Raw genomic sequence first — 18,017 nt, 5'->3', positions numbered from 1 at the left:
AATTCTGAATCATTCGAACAGAATTGATTCGTTCACTTAAAAGATTTGTTCAAATATACCGATTCGGTCACGAACAAAACACCACAGTTCATTCCCTGACGCAGTTAATCGTTTTTAAAACTGTTTCTCCCGCGGTAAAACTGGAGAACATATATAACAAAAAATAGCGCTGGATAAAGTGTTTATTTTTATCAGCAATCCATGGAAACAAAACTTACAAATGAATCCTGTAGTTTCTCATCGACGAAGGCGTTTTTAATCAGTTCAACATCTGCACGTGCTTCAGGTAAAGACATTTAAGACCTAAATAGTATCAAAACACTATAACAGCCAACAAGTAGGCCTACTTTGGTTAAAAAAAACACATTACTGTTTTTTGTTGTTGTTGTTGTTGTTGTTGTATCATTTCAAGTCCATGGTACTAATAGTAATCATTCAATACCGTAATATTGCCATCCGATACCGGTCATATACCGCGGTATTTCCACAGTATGCTACTTTTATGACATTTTGAGAACCATAATTTAGCTTCATGTGATATGAATAGATATGTTTTGTGACTCGGTCATGTTAATGCTAGCATTTTGTTGCAACTTTGTGTATTGCTGTTTGTTATTATGATATTTATGAATGACATAGCATGTATTTTGGATATATTTTGTATGCACATTTGATTTGTTAGTAATAAAAAGGCAATATCTGTGTTTATCCTCAGTGTTTTACCTAGAGTACTAATTGAGACATGACTGGCACTGGTTGGCTTACGTACTTCAGTAAAGTTGGTTTTATATTCGCACATTCAGACTTCTGATAAATTTAGACTTTCCAATAAATGTGCAATAAATTAATGTTTGCGAATTTTAAGCAGCGACATGATATTGACAACCAACGATTGTCAACTTACAACATTTTTCACAGTCGATCAAAATAGGCAAGTATTGTTTTAATGGCATATTTACTTGTGAATGTCCACTGAATGTCCAATGTAGTGTGATTAATAAGGCTATTGAATGCGGATGTCCGAATGTGCGAATATAAAACCAACTTTACCGAAGTGGCTTACGTTATGTAGTACAGAGCTATAAAAATATAACATAATAGCCTTGGGTGAATGTGATGAGAAATGTTTGAACTCATATTGAGATTTGACGTGTTATGAAATTTGAGACATCTGATTGCACACTTTGGTATCTCTGTATCTGATCAAACTTTAGAGGAGACACAGAGGAGATGCATTGCTATCTGTGAGAAACAATTGAGATATTAAACAGATCTCATTCATGATTTTCTTTCCCACGGCTTCACACATCCTCTACCACCTGAGGACAACGCTGTGATGGAAATGGGCCCTGTTTTCAGCCAATCAGCTGTTCTGCTGCCCCACGTCCTCTTCGTTTTCACCCACTTCTCTCCATTACATTGGTGCTGGGGCTCTTGATGAGCCGAGTGCGTTCGTATCGAGTGTCTGGGTCGGAGGAAGATGGGGGCAGGCGGAGAGGTTTAGTCTCAGAGAGATGAAGTGACTGCCGTAGCGTCGGTGTAGTGCAGTCAGCGGAGGTTTGTGTGGCTCGAGCAATCTCATTATCCCTTAAATGGGAGACGCCGAGTCTATCAGTGTCGGGAGACTGACATCAGATAGGGGGAACGGGGGCGTCCGTGGCTTTCCATGCAAATAACCTTGCTTCCCTTCAATCTGTCTGTCTCTTTCCTCAACAATCTTTTGAGAGCATTAAACTGCTGTTGGCACATTCAGAATATATACTGAAAAGCATGATATATCAGTAACGTATTGGCTATATTGGTCAGTATTGGATATTTATTTGTACACGCTCATTTTCCATACTTGCCTGTGTTATGTTAACAGCCTGAAGCCTTTTTACTGACTGCAGCATAAACCTGTTGAAACATCATTCAGTGAGTCAGAATTAATTATCTGAGGGCCCGTCTCTCATCTGATTGTTGTAGTTTGTTACTCGTCCATGTTTGTGTTTCAAACACAGAGCACAAAACACTCGAAAAGCAGAACTGTGCATGAGCACACAATCGGTTATAATTATGTCTAAAAACTAGGCTTTCACTTGATTAGAAATTTATTGCATGACATGTCAGTTAACTGGTCGAATATATCACAATTAATAGCATATATTAATATTTGCTGCTTTTTTCATTAAACATTGAATAACTATGATTAATTTGTTACATTATTGTGGCAACTAAAGAATTAAATAGACAGAGTGACTTTGGAAGTCAGTGTAATGTTGTTTTATTTCATATCATTGAGCATCAGTCTATCACTGACCTACTACAGATTTTTTTGCAATCATTCAGTCTTAGTAAACTTGGGGACTGAACGCTTTTTTGTATTCTTTATTTTGTTATTTTAATTGCTGGTTGATGTATAAGCAGATAGATGTCTTTGACCTTTGCTTCATGTTTTGTTGTTTTACAGTATTTTGCGCTATGAACGGCACATGGTCATTACGTTTTTTTTCTGGTGATACATAAATGAAGAAGAGAGCCAAATATTAAATATTAAATGCCATAGATTAATATTTACTGAGTAGTCCACTATTTTGTAGATGGGGGTCAAAATGACGCTTTTCAGAGCCAAATTATAAGTGAGGAGGGATGACTTTACAAAGATGGCAGCATTATTATTTTATTTTTACACAAAGATAGGTAGGTCTGTTAGTAAAACCTCTTGACTTTAGCAGTCCTTGCAGTACTGAAATGAGAAAATGCACTTTTCATGATCCCCCCCCCCCCCCCCAAAAAAAAAAAAAAGCGTGCATGCCTGTAACTCAAGAAATATTAAAGATGTCCTTTTCGGTTTTGGTTCTTAAAGGATTAGTTCACTTCAGAATTAAAATTTCCTGATAATTTACTCACTCTCATGTCAATCAAGATGTTTATGTCTTTCTTGCTTTAGTTGAAAATAAATGTTTTTGAGGAAAACATTCCAGGATTTTTCTCCATATAGTGGACTTCACTGGGGTTCAACAGGTTGAAGGTCCAAATGTCAGTTTCAGTGCAGCTTCAAAGAGCTCTACATGATCCCAGATGAGGAATAAGGGTCTTATCTAGAGAAACGATTGGTCATTTTCTAAAAAAAAATAAAAATTATATACTTTTTAACCACAAATGCTCGTCTTGCACTGCTCTGTGATGCGTACCGACCCAGTGTCTGCAAAGTGAACATGCAAAGACTAAGTCAAACGGCCTTTACAAAAAAGGTAAAACAACAGTTACCTGCCACGGTACTTCCGCCTACGTCATGCGTTACCTTTCCAACATGATTACGTAATGCGTGGCGCATCACAGACCAGTGCAAGATGAGCATTTGTGGTTAAAAAGTATATAATTTTTTTTTTTTTTAGAAAATGACCAATCGTTTTGCTAAATAAGACCCTTATTCCTCGTCTGGGATCATGTAGAGCTCTTTGAAGCTGCACTGAAACTGCAATTTTGACCTTCAACCTGTTGAAGTCCACTATATAGAGAAAAATCCTGGAATGTTTTCCTCAAAAACCTTAATTTCCTTTTAACTGAAGAAAGAAACATAAACATCTTGGATGACATGGGGGTGAGTAAATTATAATTCTGAGGTGAACTAATCCTTTAACAAACTTTTTTATTTTGGTTTTGGCTTTGTTTTTAAGGCTCTATATTGTTCAATTCCAGAGATACACGGATGTCAATGTGGCTCAATGAATAAACTGTTAAATTGTACACATTTTCAGTGGTCAAAAACCAAATGTGGGTCACTTTGCACACAACTGATACTTTTTTCTTTTAAAGAGGAATTTCTTAAGAACAAATCATTCTAAAACTAGAAATGTATATTGTTCCCTCTATCAAAACAATTGCATAAAACACCTGTCAAAGTGCCAAAAGATTCTTTTTTCAAAGTTTGCATGCATGTAACACAAGAAGTGTTAAATACATCTCAATCTCAATCTTAACAAACTTTTTCTTTATTTTCAAGCCCTGTATTATTAAATTCCAGAGAATGGGGATCTCAATGCAGCTCCATGTGCAAGTTATTGAATTTTACCCATTTTTCATGGTTGAAAACCAAATCTCTTTGCATGGTCAGGTAGTTAAACCTTGCACTCTGTTCCTTGCTGTTGTACTCTTATGTTTACATTTTAATGCATTTTTTCTATAATTAATGAAACGTACGAACACATTAAATTAACAGCTTTACTAAAACATGCACTCGTCCATATGTGTTTGTGTGTGTAGTTTGTGCGATACTCTGTGTTGTCTCTGAGCGTTTTTCATTGTCTCTCCGTATCATGTGCTGGTCCCTGCGGAGGCGGCCTGCATGCCGTAATCAGTGATTTGGATGCAGAATGCAGGTCTGCAGCACTGCGGCTGCATGCTGTGCTGTGCAGGGTTTTTTGGCAGCGTGCATCACTATAAAGCAGACGCACTTCACCTTGTGTCACGCGCCACAACTGTCAGGCGTCGACGTCAGGGTTTTATGCCATCTGGAGCTGAGATTTAGACTGAGACAGAGTCTGGTGCGTCACAGCTGATTCTCGCATTCATCCAGACTGGCAGGTCACCACAACAGATCATATAAACATGATGTTTCACTGTCCTCTGCGCTCTGCCAACACAATTTTATTGCTCAGAAGTTGCTCTTTTATTGCTCGGGAGACTTCATAGAGTTTTCATTTTTGTTTTAGTGTCTACTTTGTCTTTGTTGTTTCTTGTAAAATTCTTTGAGAAACAAAAATAGAATCAAATGAGTCAAAAGTCATCATCCAGTAAGAGTATAGAGCTATGAAATCAACGTGGAGCAGCTCAGAGTTTATGTTGAGTGCAGACTTTGGCGTCTTTGGCAAATCGAAGCATGGTTTGAGAATTATTGAGATGACATCTCTTCTAAAACTCTAGAAAAAGCAGAAAAAGTTTCAATTTGTTCTTCATTTAATCTCATTGCTGTCTAGAAGAAACAACTGAGAGGTCTATTAAAGAGGTCTGTGATTTCTTTTTTCCTCTGTAAGTGATTTCTAAAGATCAGTTACTGTCCACGGGTGCGTTTCCCATACAACGATGTAACTCGCTGCTTCACTCACCATAGTAGGATACATCGTTGAACAAATCAATTAGCTAGTCACGACTGTTTCCCGAAACCGTATTGTCTCAAATCTGTCGTTCAACCACACTGGTGAATGATGTCAAAAAATATGTAATTAAATGACATTTGTATATATTCTAAATTAAAGATATACATTGTACTTAATGTCAGCTTGCTTATTTTGCTTATGATAACGATTTATTAAGTCCACATGTCATAAAAACAAGAATATCTAACCACAGCTCGAGAGCTGTCGTTCCAACCACACAAGTTTGCGGTGCAGTTTGCGAATGTTCGTTTGAACGATGGATTCGGGAAACACCAAATCGTTGAACTATGTTAGTAACAACGGAACTTGTGATGTTAGTTGGTGAACGATGCTTTTTGGAAACGCACCCCAGAGCTATTTCTTCCTGATTTGACAGTTTGGAAAATCCGAGCATAGTTTGAGACATTGTTGAGATTTCTTATTGGGGTAATTTTTTAAAAATAAAATGTATAATATTATTGACTAAAATAACCCTGATATCCATTGTCTACACTCTAAAAAAATGCTGGGTTAAAAATAACACAAGTTGGGTTAAAAATGGACAATTGCTTGAATGGTGGGTTATTATTCTTAAAAAAAAAAACACAATTAGAAAAATAAATTCTTTGCAGGTTCCATATTAGCACTGGGTTTAAATCCAAAATATTACAAAAAATTTCCGCCATCGTCTTGTCAGTCAGCTCCTCACTCTCGTAATAAAAGAAATCTGACTCCTGCTGCTGATCTGTGCTGCGACTCTCGTTCAGCTCACGATGCATTGAGCAGATGCGTTCAGTTTTTAATTGAAGTGAATCTGTTTTCTAACTGAACTAAATGATTTTTATTATTACGGTGGGGGGCGGTGCCGCGGTGGGCAAGTAATGTAACCGGTGTTGCGGCTGAACACCGGTAACACCGTCAACACGGACTATCGCAGCAAGCCTATTTGGGTTAAATAAAACTGTCTAGTAGGTTGGTCAAACATTTAACCCAACTGCTGGGTTTGTCCATATTTAACCCAACTTGGGTTGTTATATTAGAGAGATGTGTGTTTTTGTTTTGTTTTTCTCTGTTAGAACTATTTTTACTAATACTTTTCATTATTAATAATCTGTATTTCTCTCGGCTCGTCAACCATCTTGACCTTTTACTGAGCTTTTTGCTATGCATTTTGCTTCAAAGGGTGCATGTGATGCAAAATTTCATATCTTAGAAGAGTGTGTAATGTTGTTGCCTACCTTTTGTAACCGCTTTGATGTCGGCAACACACCTATGATGTCTAAAAAATGCTGTCTAGGTAGGCAGCTCTCTAGGTTTTGTAAAAGAGCAGCCTGACAATGATTGGCAGACAATGATTTGACGTTGGGGAGTTATGAATGTATGTGTGTGTGTAGGTCAGCCTTTCTCTGCTTCCTCCAGATGGCCCAGGTGACGTCGTATATGTGTATGTTTGAAGATGGAGAGGACGGAAGGTACACACTCTATCAGACATGTGCTCCTCAAACATCTCCATGTAAACATCTGTGGAGACATGACAGCGTCAGATTAATCACTGCAGTCTGGAACACAACGCTGCGCCACACACACGCCAATGTGTGTGTGTGTGTGCTGAATACTAATGCAGATTAGTTCCATCTATATCCGGCTGTCTGTGTTTGGACACCCTCCATCTTTTGCATATTGACAAAATGCTTTCCTGCGGTGTCGTTGACTCAAACTGTACGGGACACTATTGTAGCGCAGTTATACGGGTCTGTTTGGATGGCATGGAAAAATGCAACCTAACCACAGCTGTGCATAGTAATATAAATCGCATAGCATTAGCAAAATTAATTGGCTGAGTAAACAAATTGTTGACATCCAATCTGTGTGTCTCTTTAAAGTTTAATTTAAAGGACATTTTTGTTTACATCTGTATTGTAACAAACTTTAATATACAGTGATTTACAAAGTTTTTAAAAGAAGTCTCTTCTGCTCACCAAGGCTGCATTTATTTGATCAAAAATACAGTAAAAACAGTAAAATTATGGAATATTATTGTAATTTAAAATGGCTGTTTTCCATGTGAAAATATAGTGAAATGTAATTTATTTATTTGATGTAAAGTTGAATTTTCAGTGTCACATGATCCTTCAGAAGTCATTCTAATATGCTGATTTGCTGAAAGTTCAAAATAATTTATGTGAAATCTAAATCTTCCATAACGTTATAAATGTGTTAACTGTCATTTTTGGGTCCTACTGGAATTGTATGCGTCCTAGCTGAATAAAAGTATTAATTTCTTACTTAATTAATCTTACTGATGCCAAACTTTTCAACAGTAGTGTATATATTTCTTTTGTTTTGCAGAAGCCCGCGGCTCAAACGGCATCAGTGGACAGTAAGTGAATGGTGAGTTTTATCATTTGCATTTTATTTACTTTATGATTTTTATCCCCATTGCAGAAGAAGCCAAACTAACACTCCAAATGACTGTCTTCAAACTTCCATTTGCATTTCATTTGTTCTTGAATGCGCCCTGGAGATTCCCATATTCATAATGGAACTGCAATGTCATTAAAACACGTTTATTGTGTTTCAACTGCCTTTCGCAGGGAGCACAGAGGGCCCGTCACCTCACGAGCGAGGTTAAAGACGGCATGCGGCAACATCGCAGATTAATCCCCGCGTCTCCGCCCGTCAGCGAGAGATTTACGCGCTCTCTGCAGTAAGAAAGAGGCAGGTGAGCGGAGCACCAGGCAGTTGAGTTTGCAATGATGTGTTAATTAGTCCCTGACTGATTCGCACACTGTGGGTATCGTACGTGTGTTTGCGCTGTTGGCTGTTTATGGGTTTCCCTCGCTACCTCAGACAGTTTGAAGCACTTGCTTTGTCCTCCTAGACCCAGGTTACTTTAGTGTTTTTTTTTTTTTTTTAGTTGTCTTTAAAAATGGCAGGTATTGCATCAGCACCCAGGAGGCACCTGGACTCTCAGCTGAGCGCCCAAGTTTAGCCCGAGGCACGACAGCGAAGGGAGCGTTTTGCTTTTGCGTGCACGTACGCTCGCCATCACAGCTGCTGAAACTTTTTTTTGCCCGTCATCAAAAGCTCAACTGCACGCGTGAAACCTGGTATTCATAGTTTTCAGTCACGTGACTGCCACGGAGATCTGCAGGGCAAAACATGCATAGAACTGAATTACAAACCTGTCAATTTTCCATCTCAAAAGAAGAAAATCAAAAATCAAAAAGTTTTGGGCGCTTGTGAATCCATATCCAGCACCTGCTGCAGTATTTCAATCACTAAAAACAGCAGGACTTTCTAAAACATTTAACGTGAAAAAGTCACTTAATGTACTAAAACAGTCATATTAAAAGATCAAATTCAGTATAAACCTTCTTGAAGATGCATATTAATATACAGGTAAGCAGATGAGCCTAGAATATGAACGCAATCCGCTAAATGGTTAAAGGGATAGTTCACCATAATTTATTCACCCTCAAGCCATCCTGGGTGTGTATGACTATCTTCTTTCTGAATCAGAGTTATATTAAAAAATATCCTGGCTCTTCCAGGCTTTATAATGGGAGTGAATGGAGGATGAGATTTTGAAGCCCAAAAAAGTGCATCCATCCATCATAATAACGGGGGGATAATAAAGGCCTTCTGAAGTGAAGCGTTACAAGTCATTTGACTTGCACCTAAAAAGCGTTAAAGGTGCCCTAGAATTAAAAATTGAATTTATCTTGGCATAGTTAAATAACAAGAGTTCAGTACATGGAAATGACATACAGTGAGTCTCAAACTCCATTGTTTCCTCCTTATATAAATCTCATTTGTTTAAAAGACCTCCGAAGAACAGGCGAATCTCAACATAACACCGACTGTTACGTAACAGACGGGATCATTAATATGCACGCCCCCAATATTTCCATATGCCAGCCCATGTTCAAAGCATTAGACAAGGGCAGGACGTCTGGAGCAGCACAGCCGAATCATCAGACTAGGTAAGCAAGCAAGAACAACAGCGAAAAATGGCAGATGGAGCAATAATAACTGACATGATATCATGATATTTTTAGTGATATTTGTAAATTGTCTTTCTAAATGTTTCGTTAGCATGTTGCTAATGTACTGTTAAATGTGGTTAAAGTTACCATCGTTTCTTACTGTATTCACGGAGACAAGAGCCGTCGTTATTTTCATATATTAAACACTTGCAGTCTGTATAATTCATAAACACAACTTCATTCTTTATAAATCTCTCCAACAGTGTAGCATTAGCCATTAGCCACGGATCACAGCCTCAAATTCATTCAGAATCAAATGTAAACATACAAATAAATACTATACTCACATAATCCAACGCATGCATGCAGTATGCATGATGAACACTTTGTAAAGATCCATTTTGAGGGTTATATTAGCTGTGTGAACTTTGTTTATGCACTGTTTAAGGCAAGCGCGAGCTCAGTGGCCGGAGAGCGAGAGCATTTAAAGGAGCCGCAGCCTGAATCGGCGCATTTCTAATTATGCCCCAAAATAGGCAGTTAAAAAAATGAATAAAAAAAAAATATAGGGGTATTTTGAGCTGAAATTTCACAGACACATTCAGGGGACACCTTAGACTTATATTACATCTTGTAAAAAAACATTTGATGGCACCTTTAACTTTCGTGATGTAGTACACAATGCAATGACGTTCTACGCTATGTCCTACATTATAACGCATTGTATATCATGTCATTGTGTACTGTGTCGTGGAAGTTAACGCTTTTTAGACCCAAGTCAAAAGCGTATGGCTGTTACGCCGGGAGCTTGTTATTTTACTTTATAAAAATTTAAATATGGATATTTTTCTTACACAAATTCATCGCTTTGCTTCAGAAGGCCTTTATTATCCCCCCGGAGCCGTGAGGAGTATGTTTATGATGGATGGATGCACATTTTTGGGCTTCAAAATCTCATCCTCCATTCACTCCCATTATAAAGCTTGGAAGAGCCAGGATATTTTTTTAATATAACACTGATGGTGTTTGGCTGAAAGAAGATAGTCGTATACACCTAGGATAGCTTGAGGGGGAGTAAATTTCATTTTTGGGTGAACTATCCCTTTAAGTGTTTTCTTTATAATGGCTTTCTTGGGAAACACCTAACGAGAAACTGCGTGTTGTTTATTTTCTGGGTTAATCTGCTGGCATAGTATGCATTATCAATAAGGTGAATACTGAATTTGGTCTTATTTGGAATATCACTGTCTTACTACAATAGTATTTAGCCCAATCCTGGGAAAAATGACTGGCGTGCAATGGAGGAAAGCCTTTTTGCCCTCCAGGTGAGCATTCCTATAAGGGTGTGATGTTATGTTAAAACTATGAATAGAGCGATCAAACTGCTTATCGCAATAAAAGTTGCGTCGCCGGTTGAGAACCAGTTCTATTATAGTACAGTGATCTACCTGACCTTTCCAAATTTGAGGTCGATTAGACTTTTTAATATGTTTAAAAGAAGTCTCTAATGCTCACCAAGGCTGCATATATTTGAACAAAATTACAGTAAAATAGTGAAAAAATATTATAATTTGAAATGACTGTTTTCTATGTGAATATATTTTAAAATGTAATTTATTTCTTTGATGTAAAGCTGAATTTTCAGCATCATTACTCCAGTCTTCAGTGTCACATGATCCTTCAGAAATCATTCTAATATGCTGATTTGCTGCTCAAGAAACATTTCTTATCATCAATATTGACAAAAGCTGCTAGTGTTGATCATTGTATTATATTTTTGTGATACATTTTTTTCCAGGATTCTTTGATCAATAGAAAGTTCAGAATAGCACTGCATTATTCACTGAAGCCGAAGCAGCTGGTGCCGAATGCGAAACCTTTTGTTCGCCTGCTTGAGAATCTCAAAATATCATGGCATCGTTCAGAACATCTGCATTTGTTACAGTTGCGAACCAGACTTCAGTCTTGATGGTTATCGGTTGCATAGGATCTGACATTAGCAGAAAATCTCAACTACAGCTATCTATTGACAAACAGGCCACAATATACGCCATTAGTGCTTCAAACTGTGATTTCATTAATTGTCATAGGCCTGTCATCAAAAGCGCCACTGCATGCATGAAGTCTGGTATAGAGCGATCAAAGCGATTATCGCAATAGCACTGCATTATTCACTGGAGCAGAAGCAGCTGGTGTCGAATGCGAAACCTTCAGTTGGGACTGCTTGAGAATCTCAAAATATCTTCTCGATCGTGGCCGCCGTCCAGAACCGTCTGCGTTTGGAACAGTTGCGAGCCAGACATCTGTTTCGATGGCCGTCGATTGCATGATATGCGTAAAAATCGTAATATCTCGACTGCATGACAAACAAGCCGATTCCGCTTCACAAAATACGTTGTTAGTGCTTTAAACTGTGATACATTGTTGTAGGAGCGTCGTGGTTGAGTACCAGCTGGATGGAGACTTGGAAACGAACCACAAAGGCCAAATCGCTACGGGCGCCTGAGCGTGTTTGCCTTCTCTAGAAGTCAGGCTTTTTGCTGTTTGGAAGTCAAACGCCGTTTGGTATGTGTTTGTTTTTCTGGGTCTGTGTGTGTCTGTCAACACAGACGGCTCTCGAGGGGGGACGGCCGTCCTCCAGCAGACAGCCAAAGGGCTAATTACGGAATAATAAGGAGGGAGAGAGGACACATGTGCGGGGCTGCAGCATCCCCCACAACACACAGCCGTTACGGCGTGCTCATGTTAGAGGGGGTATCGTTCCAAAAAAGAGGGGGGTCCCAAAGGTCCCTCGCGCCCGTCCGCACACCTATCGCATCCCTCTGCGCAGGTGCTGAGGGGGCGGAGAGACAATTTCCAGCAGATGATCCTCGCTCACAAAGCCTGCGGCCCCGCACTCCATCAATACCAGGCGGGAGTCTGTTATTGAGCCACCGGTCGGCTCTATCTATCACAGGCCGGTGAGGAGCAGGTGCGGGCCGGGCGGGCGCCATCAGACCCTGACGACGGGAAGCGGCGAGCGCCGAGGGAGGCCCCACATGCACGTCGCATGCACACTTTTCCAATTTGCCATAATTAGCCCCCACACGGCCCGGGCTCTGACCGGCGGGAACCGCGGCCTCTGCTCTGGATCAGCTGCGTTAAACCTCCTGTGACATCTAAACTCTTAATTCATTGCTACATTAACAGAGTCGATTAACATACGCGCGTATCCCCTTGTGATCTCTTAACGGGCACCTTGATATCCACCGCCCGTCTGCCCATCACAGAGACGCCGTTTAATTGGAGAGGTGTCACAGATGATACACTCTGAACAGCCAAAACAGACACGAAGATCCCAAATGTGACCCTCGTTTAGACGCCAGACGCCTCCGACGGTTATTTAGAGGATATTGCTGGAGAGATTTCACAGCGTAGCGCGCCGTTTAACCAATCAACGAATTATCAGATCCACAATCGGAGGAATCAGCCATATTAGCAGGCAGTTGAAACACAAATGCGCAGCCCTGAGGGTGCCGAGGATTTGATTTGGGAGACGATAACAGCTCGATGAACAAGCTCTGCGGTGCGTCTCCGTAGAGGAGCAGAACATGTGCTGCATATCTGCATAGATTAGGGCTTCGCTGCTGCGATTGGGACGTGAACTAATAGTTGGTTTCAAACCTTGGTTATCTGAACAGTGCAATCTGTTTGAATCAAACTTTACAGCAGGTCTGTCCTGGTTCTTGCAGACAGCAAGGAAAAACATTGCTCAATACAGATCAGACTAACTATATAATTGTGTATAAATGGGCTTTTTAATGTTGACGGCAATCAAACTCTACTGTAATTTGGTGCAAAATAAAACTACACAAGGCCAAAAAACATTAAATGCTTTCAGTAAGGATAAAAAGTTCAATTATTAAATGTTTTCTAAACCGTGCAATGTACAGTATAAGTGCAAGAATAAGTTTTAGTCTGCTGCGTCACGTCCAAATTTTTTGCAGTTCATATTAATGCATTTTAAAGTTAAGTGTTATCTAAACTGTGCTGTGCTTTTGTTCATCTCTTGTAAGTTGCTTTGAATAAAAGATAATTGCGTAAATGTAAATATAAACATTAAAAGGATAAATTTTAGTCCACAGTGTCATGTAAATATTTTTGCTGTTCTTAGTAATATTAATGCATTTTAATGTTTGATTTATCTAAACTGCAATGTATTAAAAACATTAAATATATATACATGATGGGAATGCTGAGAATGCGCATAAATTCTAAAAATGCGCACAATGAAAACTTGTGTGCTCAATTGAGGCGGGTACATTTTTATCCGATAAGAAGACACGCATAAACATAAAAAATAATGTGTTGGCTCTTCAAATTTTTTTTTTAATTTTTTCAATTTCAATTAATTTTTTTGAGTTATGACAAATTTGAGTGAATTTGCTTCAACCAACAAGCTACACTGAGTTAGAGGAACTTAATTATTTGGGCCATAAACACAAATTTTTAAGTTGATTGCTCAAAAAAAAAAAAAAAAACCTACCAGAGTTCACCCAAAAATGAAAATTCTGTCATTTATTACTCACCCTCATGTCGTTCCACACCCGTAAGACCTTCGTTCATCTTCAAAACACAAATTAAGATATTTTTGATAATCCGAGAGGCTCATCCATAGACAGCAATATAATCACCACTTTGAAGGTCCAGAAAGGTACTAAAGACATCGTTAAAACAGTCATGTGACTGCAGTGGTTCAACCTTAATGTTATGAAGTGATGAGAATACTTTTTGTGTGCAAAAACAAAACAAAAATAACAACTTTATTCAACAATATCTTTTTAGCTGAACTAACCCTTTAAACACTAACAGTCTTTCTCCTCATTAAAAACAAATAAATTAGCACTTAATATCAACGTTTATTCTTCTTATCCATAGTCCTGTACAAAGCATGCTGGGAACTAGAAATCCACTGACTAATTTCCGAAGTTATTAAGACAATTTCACTATGTTACTACAACATAATAAAAAAAAAAAATAGCCAATTAACACAGATTACTGATGTAATGATCAACTTTATTATGTCAACAGAATTCTATACAATAATGTTTGCAACTTAAAAGGTTTAATTAAAACAATAAATTAGAATTTTTACTTGCAACCATGCATTTAAGTAAGTTGTGGTACAGCTCCCCTGAATTACTTTTTAGAGTGGGAAACACATTTACAAAATAAATCCCTTGATGCGCAACAAAAAATCAACATGACTTTGTCTCAGCAGAAGCTGTGATTGGATAACTGGACTAACCAGCGGACCAATCACATCACAGTGTCTCAGATGTTGGTTTGGTGGTTCTAAAACGCCTGAGCCAAAGTCTGTCATCAGAATGATTTCGTTTAATTCCCTCAGAAGCGTCTCACACGATTTCGTTCCCAAACACCAGCCTCCGAACGCAAGAGAACATGACAGTGTTTATTGCGTTTTGTCTGAGACACAACATCATTTATGCAGCAATTTCCATTTTTATTACAGATATTTTGCGCCAGTTTCCCAGGAAGTGGCGATTTTGTTTTCTTGAACACATGGGAAGGAAGCGCTTCTTTATTCGCAAATGTTTAATGTGATTTTCCAATTATGCTCATAAGTTAAATTCGCAACTTTGAATGGAAACATAGCAAGTGTCAAGTAAAAACTTTGCTGTTCATCATAGTAATATTAATGCATTTGATTATTAAACATTATCTAAACCGTGCAACGAGCATGCATGGAATAGCCAGTGTCACGTGCAAATATAATCAATTACTCGTGCAGTAACAATAAGGATGTGTAATCACAGGCTGCTTTGCCACATAATTGCATGAGAATTTGTTAAAACGACTCTGCACGTATGTCATTCCTCCATAACGCTGTAATGTAGGCTCGTTTGCTTTCCGCAGCTTACTGTAATACAATGCAGAGAGCGTTTAGCCGAACCTGAAGAGGCTAATTTGACTCACAAATGTCCCGTGAATAAAGGCCGCCCAGATCCGAGGAATTTCATCAGTATCAAATGGAGCTTAAACAAGTTAGAGTTAGCGTAACAGGGGGTTCACATCCAGCTCAATTTGCTCTCTAACAGCAGCACGTACAATTTGAGGGTGAAGTAAACGCATTTGAGAGGAATCTTTACTGCACATTACAGAAGTGTGTTTCAAACTGAGGCCAATTTCGTAAGCAACAGGACATTCGTCCTCACAAAGAGCCCGGGAGGCTTGACAATGCGCTCTGGAACATCTGTAAGGCCCCTGGCTTTGCGGTGTCTTGTGGGTAAGTGTGTGTGTGGGCCCCGCTAGAGCTCAAACGCAGCTATAATGATGCTTAACCACCTCCCTCGCTCGCTTTTGAGCACATCGCCCCGCTGTGCAGAGAACCAGGTGCTGGTGGAGGAGGAGAAACACTCTCAGACAGCAGGAAAAAGCAATATGTGTGTGTGTGTGTGTGTGTTTGGAGAGCCGCAGCCCGAGAGAGCCAAAAAGTGGGGGAGCGCGAAAGGAGAGGAGGCCCATTTCAATAGACTGCTGATTTCAGATAAGTGATCCCCTTGAAAAAGGAAATGTGTTGGTTTTTTTTCCCTCCCCTCAGCAGTTTGGCCTGAAAGGAGAACCATCCACCTGCTAGCAGCATCAATTGGCCCCTCGTGTGGCTTTTTCACCACTTCCCTTTCAGCCGCTTGCGTCGCTCTCCCCCTCACGGTGCGTCCCATTCAGACGGGTGAATGTGCAGGCGGTGGGGAGTATTGACACTGCTCTCCCTTCCCAGCACCCATTGTTCTGATTCGCCTGCACCAAAGGGAGAAGACCAGCTCCAATCTGCGTTTGCTCTGCCCTCACGTCGCCAATCTTCCCTTCTCAGATCAACCTCGGGCCGATTATCGCTTTATTTCTCTTGGCTCGCGGATGCAGCTGGGGATGATGGGTGTGTTGCAGGTAGGGGATTGTGGGAGAAGATGAGGGAGGCCCGACAGGTGCAGAAGTTTCAATTCCAGTGAGAATTGATCCAAACGTGGCCCACATTCCCTTTCAGTCAATTTCATGCAGCACGCTCACATATGCACAGTATTTTGTATCATAGATCATAGATATTTTCATATTTTGTGCATGATTATTTGTTTAGTCTGTCAACATTTGACAAACTTTTGTCATTTTGCACGTTGTATGCACATACTTGCAAAATTATGTCTATAAGCTAATGAATGACGAAGTACTAAAATTAAAGTATAATGTTTTTGAATATGAAATATTTGAATATATCGTATTCAAAATGCAAATATTTGAAAATTAAATTTTGAATATAAAAAATAGTCTTTATTAATGTAATCAAATATTGTCTAAATGTAAAGTTTAATGTTTTTTAATATGAAATATTTGAACGGATTTCAAATTTGCAAATAAAAATGTTTGAATATGATTTTTAAATATAATATTTTGAATATATATATATATATATATATATATATATATATATATATATATATATATATATATATATATATATATATAAAAATAATATTGAATTTAAATGTTAAATGTAAATTTAAATGTATTTAAATATAAAATGATTTTTGAAAATAAAATATTTGAATATATTTCAAATTAGGAATATGTTTACAATTCAAACAAATATTTTAATATGATTTTTGAATATAGTATTTTGAATATAAAAATAAGATTATAAATACAAAATGAAATAATGACTAAAATTTAAGTTAAAGTAATTTTGGAATATAAAATATTTTTGAATATAGAATATTTGAATATATTTCTTTTTTTTTTAAATGCTCTAAAAGTTCGGAAAAAGTTTTATGAATATGAAATGATGAAATATTGACTAAAATTGAAGTATAATTTTTGGTGAAAGACTAACTATGACTAAAATAAGAAAAACGGTCTATAAGCACTGAGTTATGGGTGAAATTTCAGCTGCCTAACAGGAAACAGCAGAAGTGTGATGCGTCTGTCTGTCTGTCTGGCGCCTCTCTAAATGCTTCACATCAGAGCTGCAGTGAGACGTGATTGCCAGACGATTACACAGTCACAAAGTCATAACTTGAGGTGAGTTGATCTGGAGATATTTCAGATTAAACTGGAAAATGATGCTGAGTCATCACATTTCTGTCTTTGTGAAGAATGAACTCGAACTGCTCTATTATGCATGTTGTGTTAATGTAGACTCTCTGTAGCTTTTAAGATCTTCAGATAGTTGGAATTGTGCGCATGAAGGACCCTCACAATGTCATTCAAACTCTCTATTCCAGCCAAGATCATCTTCATCCCTTTTTTGCAGATCTCCATCCGCTGCAATCAAAATGACAGAGCAGGTAATTGTAGCCATGGACTAGCAGTTAGCATGCATGAAATGCTGAACATTACAGTAATGGTGATGTACAGTATGGTTCCCAACCAGTGTTATTTTAGAATCATTGAGATACTGTTATAGTTTTATTACTAGTTTGAATTAGTTTAGCCATGTTTCCACAACATTTTCCAGGAACTATAGGTGGTACTCGGTGTGTTTTGACCGCAGTGTCCAGGTTCTAAATGAAGTTTCGGGTAAAAATTCCCCCCTGAGAAAGTCCCTGATCACGAGGTAGTTCTTTTTCAAAGTTCAGGAACTTTCAGGGGTGGGGCTCGGATGCTGATTGGTTGAGTTCACGCGGCATTTTATTTCAACCACCATTTTTAAAAGTCTGTTGCGGTGCGTGTTTGCTATTCGAATCAACATTGGAGTTTAAAAATTACAACCGATGGCAACAACCATAAGCTTATATGCGGAGGACGAAATCCAGCGGGAACTGGAAAGTCTTGTGCAGTCCTACGTCACCGGACTACGTGTGATGGAAACGCAGACAGCAACAGGTCTGGGGGAAAAAGTTCCTGAGACAAATTGTTCCTG

At 38.6% G+C, this 18,017-nt stretch overlaps 1 protein-coding gene across 16 annotated transcripts in view; it reads left to right on the top strand.

The window, feature by feature from the left end:
- The window catches only part of slc39a4 (solute carrier family 39 member 4), a 133,533-nt gene that overhangs the window by 48,304 nt on the left and 67,212 nt on the right, over nt 1-18,017 (top strand). For 3 of the 16 annotated variants that reach the window (XM_048203107.1, XM_048203111.1, XM_048203102.1), the window contains exons 1-5: nt 42-286; nt 7,467-7,508; nt 7,712-7,839; nt 17,045-17,176; nt 17,380-17,442. The gene's annotated coding sequence lies outside the window, so the exon portion shown is untranslated. Of the gene's footprint in view, nt 1-41; nt 287-6,511; nt 6,590-7,466; nt 7,509-7,711; nt 7,840-17,044; nt 17,177-17,379; nt 17,443-18,017 lie in introns of those variants that run through there. The other 13 variants (XM_048203118.1, XM_048203116.1, XM_048203117.1 and 10 more) reach the window with 10 other exon arrangements.

Source organism: Megalobrama amblycephala, linkage group LG9 (genome assembly GCF_018812025.1).
Source record: "Megalobrama amblycephala isolate DHTTF-2021 linkage group LG9, ASM1881202v1, whole genome shotgun sequence".
NCBI classification, from domain to species: Eukaryota; Metazoa; Chordata; class Actinopteri; order Cypriniformes; family Xenocyprididae; genus Megalobrama; species Megalobrama amblycephala.
Note: the sequence above shows the minus strand (reverse complement) of the source record. Positions and strands in the feature narration are given on the sequence as shown.